Genomic DNA, 14,321 nt, shown 5'->3' with positions numbered 1-14,321 from the left:
AGCAATTGTCTTTTTGAAAATCCTGAATTTGTTGAAATATATCAAAGTGAGCTCAAAGGTGCTGGGGCCCAGGAAGTGCCTGGCAGGCCTGAAACACCTGAAAAATGGTCCCCATGTCAAGTTGACCCAGCTGCTGCCTCAGCCTCAGTGTCTGATGGGTTTCAATTTTGGTTTCCCCTAAACCAGGCCATTAGATGGAAATGTCTCTATTGGAAGAGTTTGTTTAAACAATAACTGTCCCCTGCAGGACATTCACAGGATGAAGAGCTGACTACAAGAGAATGCAATGGCCCCAGGCTCTCCAGAGAGTAGTAAGTCATCCTGCAGGCATTGAGGAGTTGAGGGGGCTGGGGTCAGGGGCTAGTCCCTGGGGTTAAGGCTCCCGGTGTAAGTCATTCCTACTCTGCCTCCCAGGAGACCCTCTCCTTTGCCCCACATAGATATCGACTCTAAAGGGCATGGATACTCTGAAATTCCCAAAGCCCAGCTCTGGGACAGACTGGGACAAGGTGTGAGTGTCCCCCTCCTGACATCCCTGAGGACTTGCAGATAAGGGACTCCGGGATCTGCTCTCCGGGATCCAACCTCCAGGAATCCTCCTATACCCCCGGAACTTTCTCAGCCCTGTGGCTTGGAGCCACAATTCCCATTATACAATTCCAAAATCCAAAACACTCCAAAAATGGCAAGTTTGTCCATAAGTTTTCTGTGAACTCATTTGGCTGCAAAACCTAATGTTAAAGCGAGTCACTGTCACTGTCTGAACTCCCTTAGTGGGAGATACTGTTTTGCTGCAGAAATAGGAGCCGGCATATTTGTGTTGGAGATACTGCCTCAGGCCTCCTGAGGTTATTGCACAATATATAATATTTGTGCCATATTCTTTCTAAATCCCAAAAAGATCTGGCTCCAGGAGTCTTTAATAAGGGTCTACGCTCCTGTAATAATCAGCCCATTTGGACTAAGAACCTTCCAGGTTCAGTCGTATCTACACCTTCCCTCCCTGGCAAGCAGAGAGGAGAGTGGTCAGAACAGAGGAGCATAACATAGCCCTGCTAAAACAAAGTGCATGGGACCAGATGCAGAAGCCAGGAGAGGTATGTAAGGATTTAGGGCATATTCAGTGCCATCTTGCTAGAGAAGACTTAACACATGCTGCAGGTAACCCCGCAAAAATGGAGAAGCACGAAAGGGTTAAAGGCTAGGCTAGGCTCTCTGTCTCTCCTGCCCACCTGGTGACCAAGGCAGCTGGTAAGAAGGGGAAGCTCTCCAAGTGGGTGGGCAGGGGGTGGGCAGGGAGGGGCTGTGGGTGGGGCAGGTGAAGGGAGAGATGTGGTCCAAGGTCAACTTTAGTTGCTCCTTCCATTCATTCTGGGGCTCCTTGGCCTGAGAGATGATGCTTCTCTTTCCTTTGCTCAGCCTCAGTGTCCCCATCCATAGGGCTGAGGATGGAGGGGATATGAGGAAGGGACAGCAAGGAAGGCGCTGGTGCTGCCTGGAGCTCAGGGTGGCCCTGATGAGCGGGACAGCTGAGACGGGGAGGTCAGGGCCGCGGCAGGATATGTCACTTTGACCCTGACAGAGGAGTAAGATTTAGAAGAGCTCATAGCCCAGGCGGGGGAGTGGGGCACACAGCCAGACTGGGCACCTGACCCTCCTCAGGCTCAGACTGTGCCAAGTACTCAGTAGGTGCCCAATAAATGTTCTCTTGTTAAACAGATGAATGACTGGTGCCCACAGAGAGAAGCCTTCCTCTTTCTGCTCCTTGATTCCCACTTTCTCCTCCTTCTCACAACCCCTTTTCTTCCTCCCTCTTCTTTCTTAAGACCCAGGATTTTCCAGCTTCTTTGCCACGCTGCAATTTAAAACTACTTATCACCCCTCTCTCCACATGTCGGGGGCTGTCAGATGCTAGCCAGATGTCACTGGGATGGATGCCACAAGCCCAGATGTCAAAATACAAGTAAAATATTTAAAAGCCCTCCTGCCCCTCCCATGCCTGTGGCCAGCCGGCTCCCTCAGCTCCTCTGCAGAGTGAAAGGGCTCTGGAAGCCAGGGGGAGCAGCCAGGTGACAAGCACAGGTGGCCAGGAGAGGCCTGCAGGACATGGCGCCCAAACTAGAAAGGGAATTCCTTGTCTTCACCCTGCCCCACCCCCTGCCATGCCTCCTAGGGAATGGGGGGGGACCTCCATGACCTTACCAGCCTTTTTACCACCCCACCACAATGCTCCCTGATTCCCATCACACACTCCACCGACTCCCTGACTGCAGGTGCTGTCCACAGCACCGCTGTTCTAAGGGGCATGTGTCCCATGCCACTCCCCCACTTTGACTCTCGGTGTCCCCAGCTGTCAAATGTAGATCATGATGCTGCCAGGGCTGCTTTGGGGATGAAAGGAAAGAACAGGAGTAAGAAACACTATCAAGTGTAAGGGATCCTGTGACTAGACCCTAGATGTCCTCCAAATGGGCCCCAGGCCCTTGGGACAGGCCAAAGGCCACGCAGCCTGGCTGACCAATTGACAGCTGGGCTGGAAATCCTGCTGGGTCCCTCTGTCAATCTCCCACTCACAAACCCAATCCTTGGTTTAGGAACCTCCTGGATAACGCTGGAAAGAAGCTCAGCATTTGCTCCCTCCTAAAGGGACCCAGAAGGCTGACAGGACAGAAAGCCAGAAATGACACCCAGGACCTCCTACTAGCAGAGACTCAAGGAACATGGATCCCACTCGTGCCATCTTCCGGGCTTCTGTCTCCAACTGCGGAGGTATCGTCAACACAGCGCACAGCCAGCCAGGGAGGCTGGCTGACCCGCAAAACATCCAACGTGTAATGGAGGGGAAAGGGGATCAGGGTCCGTCCATGGGGCTGCAGTCACAGCCTGCAGGCCATCCTCACCCCCACACACTCAGCTATCCCAGAATCCTGAGCCAACAAGGGGAAGCTGCTCCCCTCTAAGCAGCAGCGCTTGTGCAAACATCCCCTGCCGCCCTCCTTCCCCTCAGCCTTCTCTTGCTTCCTGTACCTACTCCACAAAGACCAACTCCTCACCCGGACCCCCCCACAAAGAGGACAAAGCAGTGCTGGGAAAGAAAAGCCCACACCAGCCAGCTCCCACCCTCGTGGGATGTATTTTAATGGCATTTGATTGGATCAGATGTGCTTTTAATTCCCTCCTGGGACATCAGAAGGAGGAGGGTAGAAAGAATCTTTAATTCATCAAACTGAAATATTAATAGACTGCCAACCAGCTGGTGGGGGATATGAGGCCCCCACAGTTGCAGACATGGGGGACAGGCAGGAGCAGGATGGGGCAGTGGCTGTGTGGCAAAATAGGGCCTCTCAATAGGGCTGGGGAGGCAATGGGTGGCACACCCAACCCAGAGCACCCAAGCTCCCCAGCCTTCCAGCTCCATGCACCCAGGCCACCCTTACATCCCCACGCCTGGGCTTCTCCCCAGCCCACACTACCTCAGGGATCCGCACCACCCCTTCAGCATACCGATGAGCGACTGAGGCCCAGAGAGGGGCCCACGGGGCCAGGGCTGCACACAAGTGTCACTGCAGAGCTCAGTCGGATTTCTGTCCTTGGTACCCACTCTGCACAGCCCCAGCTCCAAGCCCTATCCCCTGAGCCCCAGCTCCTCTGGAAGCCACAGGAGGAGTGGCACTGGCTTGGCCCTGCCCGCTCTTCCCCATCTGCCGGCAGACCCCAAACACCTTTCCAGGGGCAAAGTCTTTTCCCATAGACTTCAGAGGTCATGGCTGATAGCAGATCCTCTTCCAAGAGCTGGTATGAGTCGGGGAGAACAGAGCAGGAGGAACCTCAAGGGCACAAAAGTATACGCCCTGGGCATGAAAGACTCCATACGTTCCTGGGAGGCCAGTGTCAGACGCACAGGACTGTGAGCTGACAGGGCCCCACACTGCAGGTTATTGTGCTCTGTGGTTAAAGTCTAGGGTCTTTTCCTCCCGAGCAGAACACACCTGCATTCAGCCCCAACTGTGACACTCAAGTCACCCACTGCAGGACCACAAGTCACATGATCTCTTCAACCTCAGTTTCTGAATTGATAAGGAGGGGTGGTAAAGCCCACCTCACAGGGCTGCTGGGCTGGATGGCCAGGTGGGACAGTGCATGCAGCTCCTGGCCTGCAGGGGTCCTGTTCTCCCTCCCTCCCCACCCCCTTCACGCCTAGAGCCTGGACCAGCCATTCTCCCTGTCACTGTGTGAGTGGCTGGATCTCCTCTTGTCCATCCAGAAGGCCCAGCTTAACCGTTACCACCCACCATTCCTCCCCACCCCAACCCCACTCTACCCCCAGCCCAGAATTCCCAGGCCTCCGTCCACTGCTCTGCCTCCCCAGGACTAGGAGGGATCATCTTTTACCCTCTCTTTATGCAGGCCAGCCTGCTGCCTGAGTAGATGGATGGATGCACACACAGAAGAATGGTTAGGTGGATAGGTGGTCCTGACCTCCTTCCGCCAAAGTGCAGAACTCAGGAAGCACGTGGGAAGTGTGGGACAAAAAAGAATCATCAGGAGAGTGGGGCTGGGGCCCACTGTTCTCTGCTGGCTCCCGCAGAAGGGTGTAGCACTGGCCCATGCAGGCCTCCCGCCCCGGCTTCCTCAGGATGAAGGGCCCATTTGGTCCCACTCCACCACCTCCATCAAAAAAAGGAGAACCACCTCTCCAGGCGCTGCAGGCTGAGAATGGAGGGGACTGAGAGCCTCAGCACAGGACCTCCCTTCCAGCAGCGGGGCCGGGAGCCCCATCACGGACCACCAGCGCCGCCCCGTGGCCCAGCGCCCTCACTGCACGCTCTGGCCCGGCCGGGGGCGGGTCTGCGTGGACTGAGCAGGACCCAAGCCCGGGTCTACGCCGCTCGCAAGCCTCGGCGCCTCCTCCCTCCGACACCCAGAGAGACACCCGGATCGAAAGGGCTGTTCTTCACCTGAGCGGATTCCGGGAAGAGGCAGCGGGGGCGGCGAGGGGTCTATTTCAGGGCTGCTTCATGCTCGGATTCGTGCGGGGCTCAGCTCACCTGCTTTGCAAGCAGGTAGGGAGGGGGTCCTCTTCTCATGCCCCCCAAATCCAGAGGGACCCTGTCTGACTAGAGGCAAAAGGCGGCAGGTGAGGGGTGTCCTGCATTCCTAGGTGGGTGGAAGGCAGAGTAAGGGGTGGAGGGATGCAATGAGGAGGTGAGCAAGGAAAGCGAGGAGGCGCGCCAGCCACAGGAAGTTGCACACCCAGCCTTCCCAGCCAGCGCCACCCTTCCCTCCCAATGCTCCCACTACGTACCAAGCCTGTGGTTGGCAAGCTTACTGCACATTAGAGTCACCTGGGAGCTTTTAAAACTCCCAGTGTCCAGGCGCACCTCAAACCAATTAATCGGAATCTGTGGGAGGGCCCTGGCTTCCTCACCACAGCCGTGAGAGGTGCATAGGGTGGTCCCCATCTTCACAGAGGTTCAGAGAGCTTAAAGAGAGGTGGGATTAAACCCCCTGTGCCATGCCTGTGCAAACTAACACTCCGTCCAAATGAAAAAGGTTGTCACTAATATGCATTGTTGTTAATGCAGTATTCTTACTGACAGTACAGCCACATCCTCTCAGGGGCCCAAGGACTGGGGACTGAGGGGACAAATGGAGAACAGGGGCAGGGGGGGCGCTTTGGAAGAGAGCTGTTTCCAAATTTGGAAGTGCAAATGGCAAGGGGCGTGTGGGTTGAGAGAGGTGGGGCTGGCCAAGCTCAGGGGCTCACAGTCCTAGACAAAGGGAGGGAAAAGGCTCCCCAGGGCCTCAGCCCTGTTCCGGGCCCTCTGAAGGAGCTCAGCATGGAAACTGCCACTCTAACAGCTGGGTATTAGCATCCTCAGTCTCATTTTGTAAATGAAGGGACTGAGTTGGGAGAAGTGAAGTGGTTTGCTCAAGGGCACTGGATGGATCTCCACATCCTGTCAAATCCATGTCCAAATACATCCTGAATCTGTACAGCAACATGGGCAAAATTCACAGATATAATATTGAGCAAAAGAAGCCAGACCCAAGTATCATGCTGTGTGATTCTGTGATTCCATTCCCGCAAAGAATAAAAACAGGTCCAAGATAACCCATAATGAGAGAAGTCAGACTATTTGTTACCCTTGAGAGAGGGGCAGTGACCAAAAGGGACATGAGTGGGCTTCTGGGGGCTTGTGCTGTCCTTCATCTGGATGGTAATGATGTGTGTGTGCTCCGTGAAAAGTGTTTTACTTCAGTAAAAGTTTTAGTAAATATGCAGAATTTTGAAGCTGCCCAGTTCCAGAAACGCCCCCAGGGCCTCAGGGTGGCTTGAAACCAGGGCTCCAATTTTCCTGTCCCCTCTCTCCAGCTCGCATCTGCCTCTCCCTGCAACCCAGCTCCATCCAGGCAGCAGGTGATGTCACAGCTAGGATTATTTGGTTACAAGCAACAGTATGACCCAAGACAGCTTAAGGAAAATAAAATAAAATAAAATATAACAGGAACTGACCTTACAACTTGTGTGAAACTTGTTTGTGTTCACTGCCAAGTCAGCAAGAGGACCTGAGCTGGGTTCCAGGTTCCCTTACAATAACAACAGCTGCCCAAATCCAATTCTCTCTACACATCCTCCCAAAGCCATGCAGAACAACAAGAAGAGTAAGTAAAACCACTCATAACCCTGCTTTCAGCATAAGCAGGAAACAGAATACTAACAAGTCTACACCTAAGCTGAGGGAAAAAAACAAACACTGAAAATAGCAGAACAAAGTCTGGACCTCATGGAGTAGAAGGTGAGGTGAAGACTCCAAACCAAAGAAAAGAGTGCAGCAAGAGACTAGACGGGAACACAAATAAAACTGCCCCCAGAAGGAGAGCTGTGCTCTGGTGGAAAAAATACTGTGAATAAGCCTGACACCCAGTGGAACAGAGTGCTGGCTTCTGTGGAAATTTAAAGGCAGGTGTTCGAGAATTTGCAGGACCCGAGTAGCTGTCTTGAAAAGGCACCACTTCTGGGTGAGAGGGGGTGACTGGGAAGGGAAAGGTGCCCCTGCGAGGCATACTGGGGAATGGAGAGAGGGGAGCAAGCTGTGGGAGTTAAGGGTCTTATGGAAAAAAGGAGAATCACCAAATCAAAAGACACATCAACCCTCCCTGCCAAAAAGGGTGTCATCAATTTATTAAATTTCCCTTCACTCTACCAACAGAAGAAAGTACTTCTGAACTTAAAAACCTAGTAAGTCACCCAAACCTCTCACCCAATCTCAAATACCTGTTATTGCCAATCAAGGAAAATAGATATCTCAACCTGAGCAGAAAAAAGCAGACAACAGCCATACAAATCTAAGAAAAAAATTTTAAATGATAAAAAATGCCAGGCATTTTTTGCCAGGTAGAGGAAAACTTTAACACAACACTCCAAACTGGCCAGACTAGATATTCTTAAAGAAGCATTTGCTTAAATCATAAAATTTAAAACATCATACAGAAATGGACCAAAAATGAGAAGCAGAGAACAAGAGTTAACAAAAATCAGGAAAGAAATTGGAAAAAGAGTAAAAAGTCATCTCAGAAACGAAGATTAAGTTATCCAAGAGAAATTAAATTCAACTGATAATATAATAACAGGCATTCATAGCATAAAAGGAATTAAAAGAAAACAAAATATGCCAAGAAAACAAAAATAAAATCAGTTAAAAAAAATGTCAAAGAAAAAATGTGGTTAAAGAAGATATGAAAAGATGATCCAACATACATATAATTGGAGTGCCCAAAGAAGAAAAACAAAACAGAAGGGAATTAATATCAAACAAAAGCATAGCACCCCCCACACACACAAAAGAAGAAACTTTCTAGAAATAAACAGCATGATCTACATATTGAAAGGGCCTATCAAGTATTTAAAAAGTTGACCTGGAATGGTCAGTCCTGGGACCAAGGTACTTTTACCATGGGGGAAATGGTGAACCTCACCTTAACCAGGTGATCCAGCTCAGCATCAGTATGGTGCTGCATACTGGTATATGTGTGCTGCATAAAGTATACAATACCATCTAGGTAGTATTCTCACCAACAATGTTTTAACTTGAATCTACTAATGAGGAAGCCATCAGATAAATATGGATTGGAATATTTTCTGCAAGACACTGGACTCTTCAGATGATGTCATGAAAGACAAAATACATGAGGAGTGTCCCAGGATGCCAAAGAATCATGACTACTAAATGCAGTGCATAAACTTGACTGGATCTTATATTTAAAAAATAATTATTATAAATTAAATTATTGAGACAAATATAGACTGTGTTTTGGGTAACATTACTGTGTCAACATTAAATTTATGGGGTTGTGTGGTAGTTTTAAAACATAGCCCTCAAACTCTTTCACACTCCTCCAATCAAGAGATGGGGCTCTGTCCTGTCCCTAAATCTGGGTTCGGTGAGTGCTTGACCAATAGCATGTGGTGGAAGGGATGCCGTGCAGTTTGGGGGACCAGGCCTGAAGAACCTGTCTGCTTCCACTGCCTACCGCTTGGGACCCTGACTCTTGGAACCCAGCTACCATGCTGTAAGGAAGCCCAAGACACATGGAGAGGCCATCCAAAGGTGTTCTGGCCTACAGCTCCATCTGAAGTCCCAGCCAACAGGCAGTCTCAACTACCAGCCGTGTGCACAAGGAAAACTTGGATGGCTCCGGCCTCAGCCACCATCTGACTACAACCACAGGAGACATCCTGAGTGACAGCCACCCAACTGAGCCTTGCTGACCCACAGAACCAAGATAAAAAATAAAATAATTGTTGTTTCTAGCCACTAAGTTTTTAGGTGATTCATTGTGCAATAATGGATAATGTAAGCAACTCTGTACAACTGGATCATGTGATAATGGTGTTATAGCTCTGGAGGAGGATGTCCTTATTCTCAGGAGAATCTGCTGAAGGACTTGGGGATGAAGTGTTGTTTGCAAATGATTCAGAAAGGAAAAGAAAGTCTGAGTGTGTTTGTAAACAAATGTGGCAAAATATTACCAGGTAGTGAATCTAAGTGAAGGGAGTAGGAATGTCATTGCATTGTTCTTCCAGGTTTGCAACTTCAAAATTTTTTCAAAATAAACAGTGCATGTCGTGGGAGTGGGATGGGCTTTGGAAAACAGAAACTCAGAACTCACTGGAAACTCCTGGCTCTTAGAGTTGGAAAAAAATGGAAGAAAACACAGTTGATTTACCAGATCTCAGGGAGGACAGAATAGGAAGTAGGGGCTTTGGGATCCCCATCTTGGGACCGTGTAGCTCCCTGTGTAGCTCTCAACTGAGTGCCCTTCCCCAACCCCACCTCAGCTCCCTCTGTGTTTTGGCACAAGCTCCAGACCCATGGGAGGGACTCTGATTGGCCCAGCCCATTGATGGGCCCACCTCTATGTCTGCCAGTCCTAACAGACCACAAGGCGGGGAGGGGAGCACTTCCCAAAAGACAATCAGGATATCACCTGAAAAGGAGGAAAGAAACCACAGGTGTCATACCCACCTGGCTTCCAAGAGCTTTTGAGTTTGAATGCTTGCTGTTTTCCACATGAAAAAGCAATTGATTTCTGCATGGACCCCAACTTCAAAAATCCACAAGGAAGGGTTGTAGTCTCAGCCTGGATCCAGTTAGCTCTGGCCAGGGTTCAAGTAATTTGACGGGCCCAATATGGATCAGGTGCCTCCTCCAGAACCTGCCAACTCTGGCCAGGGGTTTGAGGTCATATAAGAATGTGGCTGCTATATATGTTATGGGGAAATTCCTAGGTATGGATAAAATGAAGGTTCCACAAATTCTCACCTGGCCCTGGTTGGCTAGCTCACTACACACATGTGGGCAATGCATCATTATTGACTTTCTATATAAAGAGCCCTGCCCAGTACTCTGGGCGACACGGTGGCATGGCTACAAGGCTGCAGGAGAGCAGAGCAGAGGCTGGAGTGGTGGCAGTGCCGAGGACAGAGGCACAGAGGACGGCTGTGCAGGCAGAGAGGCCCAGAGGCAGAGACTGGCTTGCTGCATGCAGACTCACTCTAAGTGGACAGGATTCTAGTGATTGACCTGCCACCATGGAAATAAAGTTGGGTATAACTCTTTTCACCCCAAGAACATTCTACTGTTATTTCTTTGGTCACCCTGAATCCATAGTGAACTTGCCTGGGGCTGAAACCCATTGGCAAGACACTAGCTAAGGGGGTTTCTGAGTAGACATTGTCCACTGTGCAGGACGAACCCAGGATACCCTGGGAATCCAGAGGAGGAGCACTAACCTCAGGCCCAGATGGAGTGAGGGCAGCTGGGTGTGGGGGGTGAGTGGGAGCTGCCTGGCAGACACCAAGGGCTCAGCCTTCCAGATCTTGGAGAAGCCTGTTGTGGAGGGTACGCTGGGGCTGTCTTACCTGCCCCCTGCCCCAGCAGACTTACACCCAGACCAAAGTTTTCTCCCAGGAACGTGGACAAAAGAAAAAGAGAGGTTGACTGTCATAGTGTGCCTGGACCTGTAACTCCTGAAATGGGATGTTTACAGCCCCATGGCCTGCGTGGGAAGGAAATTCCACATGTCCATACAGAAGAAGGAGGGAGAAATGAGCTCCCTTCCTGAAGCCTGGCTGGCTGCCTCCTGGCTCCTACCCACAGTTCCCCTCTGCTCCAACTGAAAGGGGTTTCTCTTCCTGCCAGTCCAAGTCCTCATGTTTGCAAAGCAAAGAGGACAGAAGACAAACTGAGCAGCTAGGAGGAGTAACTCAGCAGGGCTGACATCCAGGGTGGGCAGTGGGCCGTGAGCAGAGAGGAGGCCCTCCATGAGAGGCAGCATGAAAAACATGGCCCTTGGAGCCGGGACCATGGGGGTGAGACAATCACAGAGCTTAGCCTGGGCCAAGTCACTCAACCTCTCTGAAAAGTAGCTGCCAGGTGGCAATGCAAATCTCTCTCTCACTGGGCTGCCAAGGATAGAGTGGGAGGTTGAACACTGTAATTGAGAACAGTTATGCCCAGCGGCTGAGGCAGAGCCATCTAGTCAATGGGGCAGAAAACAACCAGAGAGGGAAGCAGCAGGCCTGAGACCCAATGTGGATGAAGTGAAGGTTCCTGTGGCCAGGATTCTCACCTGGCCCTGGTCAGCTAGCTCCCTGGGCACGTGTGGGCAATGCGTTGTTATTGACTCTGTATGGAGACCTCCTCCCAGTACTCTGGGCGACACTGAGTGGCACGGCTGCAGGAGAGCAGAGACGAGACTGGAGTGGTGGCAGCGCCGAGGACAGAGACTGGGACGGCTGTGGGGATGGAGAGGCCCGGAGGCCGAGACCGACTTGCTGCATGCAGACTCACGCTGAGTAGGTGGGATTCTGGGTGGACAGGATTCTAGTGATTGACCTGCCACCATGGAAATAAAGTTGGGTATAATCCTTTCACCCGAAGAACATTCTCCTGTCATTTCTTTGGTCACATTGAATCCATAGTGAACTCGCCTGGGGCTGAAACCCATTGGCAAGATACCAGGTGACTTGGAGTTCCAGTCCTTCCTGGAGCTTCCTCCCTCACCTCCTAAGCACCCTTCCTCCAGCCACACCTGCAGCAAATGTCAGCAGCCAGGGACCCCTCAGAGTGCAAGTGCCGGGTTTGGGGGCGGTGTCCCTGCTCTTTACAGATGTGCATGGGCGGCTATGATACCCCTCCTTACAGAGATGGAAGCTGCTCCCTCCTCCCCATGAAGGATCTCAGGATAGTACATGGGACAGTTCTGTCAGCTGGCCCCCATGCTGGGAGACTGATCAGTTTCTCGGAAGGTGGGTGCTGCCCTTCTTCAGCCTTGAAGTTTCCAACTTGGCCTCTGACCATCATTGGCCAGCAGAGGGCGCTCCCACACCCCTTTTAGTCTTTCTTCCTTTTACTAGTTCCTTTATAAAGATGCTAGGAAAGGGGGCAGGTGTGAAAGGAGGAAGTAGAAAACAATCTGCCATTTATTAGCACCTAATGGGTCCCAGGCACTGTGCTAGACCCCTACACCATTTCATTATCCCTCACAACTACCTTTTCATTACCCATTTATAGGTGAGGAAGCTGAGGCTCAGAAGGTGGTGTTTGGAAGCATTTTCCACCAGATGTACAGAGTTCCTGAAAAGGGTCCACCTTCATTCACTCAGCAAACTGGAAGCTTAAATTAAAAGGCCTCACGAAAGCAATGGGAAGGGGAACCACACTGCTGCCTTCTGACGGGTGTCCTCAGCCAGGGCCCCCCACCTCCACTGAAAGTCCAGGGGCTTTGCTCCTCTGCGTCTCCAAGGCCCCTTTGCTGTCAGCTGACCCTGACCTGAGGCTGACCCTACAGAGGGCAGGTGGGAAGGAGGGTCGGTACACGGCCACGTGCCCAGCCGGCTCCATCTAGAGGCCCCCAGGATAGGACTTCCTGGGTGGGGTCCTGGGCCAGGCAAACACTGTGTCCCACATCAGCAGTCACCACGCCATGTCCAGCAAGGGCAGGGGTTCAGCTTCACCTCAGGGGCCGCTCATCCCCTGGTTCCTGTGCCACCCCCACTGAGGGCCCCCTGCCAAATGGGCACCGTTGGGGAGGCTGTGCTGGTCACTGGTTCCTGAGGCTCAGCTCAGCTCAGCTCGGCGGGACTCTAACACATTTTCCCCCCAGCCCAGCCCTCAGTCTCTCTTTCCCTTCCTTTCCCATCCCTTCCCACCATCTTGTGGCTTTCTAGTGGTTTTCAAATATCAAAAAGCCCAATCCTACTTAGTGCCCACTTAAACTCCACCTCACAGCTGATCAAATGCTCCCTCTTCCTTCCTCTCACCAGTGGGCGGTAGGGGGCACTCTCTGTTTCACTGACTCCCAGCACAGTCACTTCCCTGGGGGTCAGCGTCTCCCTTCCGTGTGTCCGGTACGCAAGCTGGGCCTCTCACAGGCGCATGTGGGCTGCAGGAGCCTGGTTGGGCCTCCTGCCTGTGCAGTGACACTTTGTTGGCTCCGCCCATTTGCCACCCCTCAGTGCCCACCTGGTCCTACCCCACTGCTCCTGTTCCTGAGAGTCCCTTGTCCAGAGGCCAGTCCTCCTGGGGGAGACCAGCAAAATGGCCCTGACCCTCCTGTAGGGTCCACTTGGGAGATTCACTCATCCCAGCCCTGCCTGCTGCTGCCCCCGCCCCTCCCACCCTCTGCCCACTCCTTTCTCCCACTCAGGTGAGCATGGGGGAGACCACCCTGGCCCCTGAGGAAGCAGATGTCCAGCCAGGGGATGCGATGCCAGGCTCCCCTTCCCCCAGGTACCCCCACCCTCTAAGAGGAATTCCCAGTGTTCCTGCCCATAGCTGGGCCTCTCCCCTGGGCCCTTGATGCAAGTGATTTCTCTGGATTTCCTAGAGTCCTGTTCATACAGACCTAGGTGGGAAGGGGGAGGGGCAGGTAGGAGTGGAGTTGGGGTAATAATAATAATAGCAGGTATATATATATATACATTGCCTCCCAGGTCCTGGCCACTGTTCTCTTTTACATGTATTGGCTCATTTAATCTTCACAGCCACCCTAAGAGGTGGGCACCATTTTACAGGTGAAGCACAGGGATAGTAGGTGACTTCCCCAGCAGGGGACTGGATAAATAAATTATGGCATATTAGATATAATAATCAAATACATTTGATTATTTGGTCATAATCAAATACAATGCAGCAATAAAATGAGTGAATTGCAACTTACAACGACTTAGAAGAACTGTACAAACATAATGCTAAGAGAAAAACACACACACGAGTATGTGCAGTGTGAGTCCACCTGTGCAAGGTTCAAAAATAGGCAAAACTAGAGGGTATTATACTCAGTGAAATAAGCCAGGCAGAGAAAGACAAGTATCAAATGATTTCACTCATCTGTGGAGTATAAGAACAAAGAAAAAAACTGAAGGAACAAACAGCAGCAGACTCACAGAACCCAAGAATGGACTAACAGTTACCAAAGGGAAAGGGACTGGGGAGGATGGGTGGGAAGGGAGGGACAAGGGGGGAAACGGGGCATTACAATTAGCACACATAATGTAGTGGGGTGGGGACATGGGGAAGGCAGTATATATAGCGAAGACAAGTGATGGTTCTATAGCATCTTACTATGCTGATGGACAGTGACTGTAATGGGGTATGTGGAGGGGACTTGATAATAGGGGAAGTCTAGTAACCATAATGTTGTTCAAGTAATTGTACATTAATGATATCAAAATAAAAAAATAAAAAAGGCAAAATTATCTCTATTAGATGTACATGTAGGTAGAACTATAAAGAAAAGCAAGGGTATGATTA

The sequence above is a fragment of the Manis pentadactyla genome, chromosome 16 (genome assembly GCF_030020395.1).
Source record: "Manis pentadactyla isolate mManPen7 chromosome 16, mManPen7.hap1, whole genome shotgun sequence".
Taxonomy (NCBI): Eukaryota; Metazoa; Chordata; class Mammalia; order Pholidota; family Manidae; genus Manis; species Manis pentadactyla.
Note: the sequence above shows the minus strand (reverse complement) of the source record.